Genomic DNA, 7689 nt, shown 5'->3' with positions numbered 1-7689 from the left:
ATTACAGAGTATTTAGAATCGACTAACAGAAAATGAACAATGGTTTCTGTATAATCTCCTTGTCTTTAAAAGGTTTTTGCTTATACTATCATACATAATAAAATCCAATAAGATACAACCTATTTAGACCATTGGAGACAGAAGAACAAAAGCTAGATGAGACTTCAAAACAAGATGATACTAAATCAGTATTACCTATTAAGATGTCATTTTCTCCAAAATAGCTGTTCCTATCATCCAATCTTCTCTGTCTCATTTCTGTTGAGCTCTTTTTCTGTCAGTAGCTGTCAGTTTGTCTTCTTCATTTTGTTCTCTGCTCCATTCGTTGTGGCCTCCCCGCCACTATTTCTGGGTTCTTTGTATTTTTCTTTTTTTAGAATATCCTGCAATACTTTCTGTAGAGTTGAATTGGTGGTTGCAAATTCCCCCAGTTCCTCTTTATCCTGGAAGCACCTTGTTTTTCCATCAATTTCCAGGGACAGTTGTGCAGGATATCTCAATCTTGGCTGGAGATTATTATCTTTCAAAGCTTGAATTATTTCTCCCCACGCTCTTCGTGATTTGATGGTTTGTGCAGAGAAATCTGCTGTAATTCTGATGGGTGTTCCCTTGTAAGTGGTCTGTTTCTTGTCTCTGACAGCTTTTAATATTCTGTTCTTGTATTGAATTTCTGGAATTTTTATTATTATATGCCTGGGTGTTGCTCTGTTTGGGTTGTAGGTAGCTGGGGTCCTGTATGCCTCATACATCTGAGTATCTTTACCTTTTGCTAAATTAGGAAAATTCTCCTGGATTATTTCTGTGAGTAGCTTTTGTGGTTCACTTGTTTGTGTCCCTACTTCTTCTTTTATGTTCTTAATCCTTAAGTTATGGATCTTCTTACCATCTTCTTGTCTTTGTATTATTGCTGTTTGTTTCTTTGTTATTTTAAGAAGTTTTTCATTTCATTCTCCCATATTACAAGTCTGCCCTCCAGTTCAGATAGTCTGTCCTTAGTTTCTATCAAGCTGTTATGCCAGTCTTCTATAGACTTCTTAGTATCTTGGTAGTCCCTTTGAACCTGCTTCACGTACTCTATGCTTTCTCTGTTTTCTCCATCAAACAATTCTCCCCTCTTTTTCTGTTCTTCCATTCCACCATCTGTTTTTTCCTGGGTGGTGCTTAGCATTTCTCTAACTATTCTGCATACTTCTAGTTTCAGGTCGTTGATAACTTCATTCCTGAATTGGTCTATGAGGCTCTCTATATGGCGCTTTATGTCTATTGGTGCAGTGTCCGCTATTGCCTGTTTCTCAGAATTGGGGGCTGAGGAGCCTTTCTTGTTGCTGCCTTTTCCCATATTCTCTGTTCCTTATATATGCAAGCTTACATAGGAGGCCCAGCTTCCCTCCCTGTCATCCACAGCCTGATTGAATTGCGCTGGCTAGGTGTTCCTGCCCACTGCAGTGCACCAGGGAGTTAAGGACTAGGCAGCCTACGCGGGAGTCGCCCCTCCAGGCCACCGTCAGGCTCTGGGATCTGGATTGGGACAGCCTACTGAGTCCGCCAGCAGCGTCATGCAGGCCAGGCACTTTTCACCAATCCCGTCCGAGAGGGGAAAGTGTGGCTGGAGTTGCCACCGCGCCCTGCTCCCACAGGACTGCCCGAGCCCAGAAAGTCCTCCGCTGGAGTCAAACTGTGGTAGAGTGTCAGTTTCTCTCACTCACCTCACCAAAAGTCAGTGTACACCTCCCTGCCCGTCCTGTTTTCGACTCCGTTCACAGACTCCCGTTCTCAGAGCTTCCACGCGTCTCTCTCCTTGCCGAGCTGCTGTAGAGGCAGCCAGCCGCCGCGTGGCGGGAAACCCAAATAGCGGCTTACAATGGCGCGGGGTCCAGCCTCCACACCGAGGCTTTTCTGTTCCTGTTTTAGCACCAGGACTGCATTCCAAGTTGGTTTCTCTCAGCCCAGTTAGTTCCTGAGTCAGCAGAGCATATCTCCACCAGCTTATGTCTCCTTAGTCCACACCATTCCTGACTTCTGAACCAGCCTTTCAGAGAGCCTCCGTAGTATCTGCTATCTGTCCGCCATGTTCTCCCGGAAGTTGCTATTGATTTTTATTGCTTTTCAAACTGCTCTTCATCCAGTGATCAGAGTGATCTTCATAAAATTGTGTGGTTCTCTGACTGGAAACATTTATGGTTTTTCATTACACAAAAGCCCCAAACCTTGACAGGACCTACAAAGCTCTGTAATGAATGGTCCATGCTTTGCTTCCAGGCCCTTTCTTACTACTTTCCTCTTTGCCTTTACACCTCCAGCTACATTCTCTCTTAACTGACATGGCTCTTAACTCCATACAGTTTGCACCACACAGTATAGTGTTTATGTTATTTGTTGCCTGTATGTGACATACTCTCAAATGTATCTCCTGTAACTTGGAGGCAGAGGTCTTATTTTTTGTTTTAGTTCCTATGCTGCTGAAAGCAATATTTAAAAAAATTTTTTTAAAAATTTTATTTACGGATAAAAAGAAAAAACAAACAGAAAAAGAGTACAAGTTATATAGAATTTCAAAAAAAAAAACCAGTAGGAAATCACTAGTTAATAGATTACATATTGTCATCTTAGAAATAGCTGTTCAGGTTACAAAATCAAAGCATACAAAGTGGACATTCAAACAGTGAGACTACAAACAGTTCTCTTCAATGACCCAACAAAAACACAGTAATATGGTTATCTATCTTATACGCTTAAATATACATGCAGTTATATACTTTAGAGCACTTTCTTTTCCTTTTTTAAAATGACAATTACACATTTTGGGTTTTATTACTTCCATAGTTCTTATTACTTTTGTTTTTGAAGAGAATAAAACCAAATGTGAAATAACAAATCAGAGTCAGTCAAATAAAAAGTATGGACATACTACCTGATGTAAAAACAGAATACCAGGAGATCAACAATGGTTACCATAATGCCTCTTGCTAATCTTAAAAAGAATTGCCCATATCATCAGTTATAATACAATTGAACAAAACAGTAAAGATCAAAACCAATAAAACCAAAACATTGGAGACATTACAGGACCTCAAAAGAAGATAATAGTCAAACCAGAATGGGCTTCATAGTGAATCTTGTTCTCTTCACAGTTGTGGCCTAAATTCTCAAACTTGGTACTATCAAGCAAAACAGAATAGAGTAAAATCAGTCAAAACAAGATGGTGAGAGCAATACAGGGTTTCAAATCAAGTTAATAGGAAATCAAAGTGGGTTACTATAATATATCCTGCTATTTTTTATTAATTTTTCCCTCAATTAAAAAGATAAACATAAAAAAATAAAAAAGGAGATTGAGATAAAAGAGGACATAACAAAAAAACAGCACAGGTCTGAACATAACCATTTAAGCAAAATAGTGTTTCACCACAAGATTATCCCAACATAAAAGTAGTTACCATAGTGTCTCTTTCCTTGAAATCTTTGAGTATAACTTCGTATACTGTAGCATCAAACATATCAAGACAATGTAAAACCATTCAAGAGAATGACAGTATTACAGGGTATTTAGAACCAACTAACAGAAAATGAACAATGGTTTCTGTATTATCTCCTTGTCTATAAAAGTTTTTGTTTATATTATCATATATAATAAAATCCAATAAGATACAACATATTAAGACCGATGGAGACAGAAGAACAAAAGCTTGATGGCACTTCAAAACAAGATGATATTAAATCAGCACTAACTATTATGATGTCTTGTTTCCTCCAAAATAGCTGTTCATACCATCCAACCTTCTCTGCCTCATTTCTGTTGAGTTCTTTTTCTGTCATTAGTTGTCAGTTTGTCTTCTTCATTTCACTTTCTGCTCCATTCATTGTGGCCTCTCTGCCACTGTTTCTGGAATCTTGGTATTTTTCTCTTTTAGAATGTCTTGCAGTATTCTCTGTAGAGTTGAATTGGTGATTGCAAATTCCCCTAGTTCCCTTTATCCTGGAAGCACCTTGTTTCTCCATTTATTTCTATGGAAAGTTGTGCAGGATATATCAATCTTGGCTGGAGGTTTTTATCTTTCAAAGCTTGAATTATTTCACCCCATGCTCTTCATGATTTGATGGTTTGTGCCGAGAAGTCTGCTGTAATTCTCATAGGTGTCCCCTTGTAAGTGATCTGTTTCTTGTCTCTGACAGCTTTTAATATTCTGTTCTTATATTGAACTTTTGGAATTCTGATTATTATATATCTGGGTGTAGTTCTGTTTGGGTTGTAGGTGACTGGGGTCCTGTATGCCTCATAGATCTGAGTATTTTTACCTTTTCCCATATTAGGGAAGTTCTCCTTGATTATTTCTGTGAATAGCCTTTGCAGTTCATTTGTTTGTATCCCTGCTTCTTCCTTTACATTCTTAAGTTATAGATCCTCTTATCATCTTCTAGCCTTTGTATTGTTACTGCTTGTTTCTTTGCTATTTTTAAGAAGTATTTCCTTTCATGCTCCCACCTTACAAATCTGGCCTTCAGTTCAGATAATCTGTCCTCCAGTTCAGATAATCTGTCCTTAGTTTCTTTTAAGCTGTTATGCCAGCTTTCAATAGAGTTTTTAGTTTCCTGGTAATGTCTTTGAACCTGCTTCATGTATTCTACATTTTCTCTATTTTCTCCATGAAACAATTCTCTCCTTTTTTTCTGTTCTTCCATTCCACCATCTGTTTTTTCTTTGGATGATTAGCAGGTTTTTAACTATTCTACTTATATCTTGCTTTACTTGGTTAAATACTTCACTTTTGAACTTGTCTATGAGGTCCCGGAGATATTGCTTTATGTCTATTCGTGCCATGCCTGATATTGCATGTTTTCTGTCCTCATTCTCCTTTGCATTTACCTTTCCTGGATCAGTGTTCTCAGGATTGGGGACTGAGGACTCTTTCTTGTTGCTCCCTCTTCCCATACTTTTTGTTCCTTCCATACAAGCATATATAGGAGGCCCAGTTTCTTTCTTTGTCGATTATAGTTTGTTTTAATCGGGCTGGCTTGGTGTTCCTGCGCACTTCAGTGTACTAGGGAGCCTATGCTGGGCCCGCCCCTCCAGGTAGTCAACCTGCTGAAAGCTTCACTGCATTAGGGTGCACTGCCAGGTGCAGGGACCTGGTTTGGGCTAGCCTACTGGGTCTTAGTCCACGGTATCACCCAGGTCAAGTGCTCCCCACCAATCCCACTTGAGAGGGGATTATGTGACTGAAGTCACTGCAGCATCCTTTTTTGGCTAGCCTGCCCAGTCCCAGAATGTCCTCTGTTGGAGCCTCCTAGTCTATGGAAGGGTGCCTGTTCCTCTCATTCACTGCAGTCAGTGCAGGGCTCCTCACCAGCTCTCCTCTCAATTAGGTTCACTGATTCCAGCTCTCAGAACTTTCGCATCTGTATCCCTGCTGTGCTGATTCAGATGCAGCAGTGGTGACAGGAAATTTAAGCCTCGGTTTCCAGAGGCACAGGTTACAGCTTTGGCACTGAGACTTTAGCTGTTCCAGTCTTAGCACCGGGATTGCATTTCCAGTTGGTTTCTCTCAGCTTAGTTCATCCCTGGGTCAGCAGGATATATCTCCCACTGCTTAGGACTCCCCACACCGAACCATTCCTGGAATCTAAGCTGGCTAACTCAGAGAGCCTCCGTAGCTGCTGTTATCTATCTGCCATGTTCTCCTGGAAGTCCCTGGAGCAATTATCTTAACACAGTCTCCTGGGCTCTGGATAGGGTGCTTACTCACCCCAGTTGCCAGCTGAATTTCTGAAACCAATATTTGAGGTTTGCTATTTGATGGTTGGATCACTTGAAGTCTACAGAAAGGAAGAGGAAAGAGGTGGAGTAGGTGACTGGGTTAACTGGAATTAAAGAGAGCTATCTGTGGTATGCACAAGGAAATGTTATCACCTATATTAGCTGCTGTGTATATTAGAATTTCCAGAATATTTTCTTTTTATTTGGCTGATTTTTGTTTTGGATTATTTATACATTCGTGTTCAGTTTGTTTTTATTTTATCAAAAGTAATGTCAGTGTGTATTTTAAATTTTTAATAGCTCATGAATCTAAAAAGTAACGGACTCTCCTGCTTTACTTCAACCTACCATTAATTAGCATTTCAAGATTTAACCAATTTGCTTGTGTTAGAAGCTTCTTCAGAAAAATATGTTTATGCCTTCTTTTTGGTACTGGGGATTGAGCTCACAACCTCATACTTGCCAGGCAGGCACTTTTGCCACTGAGCCTACTTCCAGCCCATGTTTAAACTTCTGAAGCTAGATTTTTCATTGCCAGATGCAGTGTCCTTACTTCTATGGAAGATAAATATTTATCTCTCTTTTATTCTCCTTGTCTTTTTCTTCCACTATCAGCACATACATCCCCTTCTCTATTTTCCCAAGGTAAGGAGAAATCTATCACAATTTTTGGTATATCAGTTTGTAGTGTTTATATTGATCTTATCATTTACAATTGAGTCATTTTGTGCACTATGATTACATTTTATTTTTTATTTAACTTCTGGACAATAATCATATCTTAACAAGTGCCTTATGATTTAGTTTCTATATACCATCTCCTTCCCAAACTTTGTGACAAAACTGCAAAATTCCTCTCAATATGGTGATGATCATGAGTTCATTTCCAAATTCCAAATTCCTTCCCAGTGACATCCATTCTGAATCTCCTTAATTATCTGCTGTGTGTGCTTTTTCCTCTTTCTGAGGGTGGTACACAGTTTTATTTGTAAAAAACTCTTTCATCACTTCCAGTGTTACAAATTATTTCTAGGATTCCCAGCCTCCTCCTTTTTGCCCTATATTCCTTGTTTAGTAAAATGTATCAATCATTCACTATCTAAAAAAAGAAACAAATTTTAATGTGTCAGGTTTGGTAGAATAAGCCTGTAATCCCAGCACTTTGGGAAACTGAGACAAGAGAAACAGAAGTTTGTGCCCAGGATGGGAAATTTAGAGACAGCTTATCTTAAAATACATAGGGCTGTGGATTGGATTAACTCAGTGCAAGGACTCTCGGTTCAATTCCTGGGGCAGGCAGGAAAAGAGAGAGAGATAGAGAGGGGGAGAGAGGGAGAGAGAGAGACAGAGAGACAGAGAAACAGAGAGACAGAGAGCGACAGAGAGACAAAGACAGAGAGAGAGACAGAGAGAGCTGCTTTTGCAACATAGTATTTATGAAGCTTTCTACTCCTTTTAATTGATAACTTTTCTGAGATTAATATTCTAGACTGGAATTTATTCAACTCAGTTGGTAGAACATTGCTCCATTATCTTTTTGCTTCAAATGTAATGGTGATGAATCTGATAGTATTCTTTCTTTTCTGTAAAAACTTTAAGAATCTTCTCTTTAAAGTCCCAGAGGTCTAAATTTTAATGATGAATATGGGTTGTTGAGTATGTTTTTTCATTCACAATGTTGGTATGAAGTTGTAGGTCATTTGTAGCATAAGAAGTCATGCCTCCATTCTGGAAAACATTTTTTAGGTAATTGTTTGTCTCTGTTTCTCTTTCTCTTTCTCTCTGTCTGTCTGTCTCTCTCCCTGTCTCTCTCTGTCTCTGTCTCTCCTCTCTCTGTCTTCTGTCTCTCTTGCCTTGTCCTGTTATTTCTTTTTGAAAGTCCTGTTTGTTGGGCATTTGGCTTCTAAATTTAACTTCTTATTATGCTGTGTCCT

The sequence above is a fragment of the Cavia porcellus genome, unplaced genomic scaffold, assembly GCF_034190915.1.
Source record: "Cavia porcellus strain 051 isolate PalLab524CR breed Dunkin Hartley unplaced genomic scaffold, mCavPor4.1 scaffold_20, whole genome shotgun sequence".
NCBI classification, from domain to species: Eukaryota; Metazoa; Chordata; class Mammalia; order Rodentia; family Caviidae; genus Cavia; species Cavia porcellus.
This window is presented reverse-complemented; position numbering follows the sequence as displayed.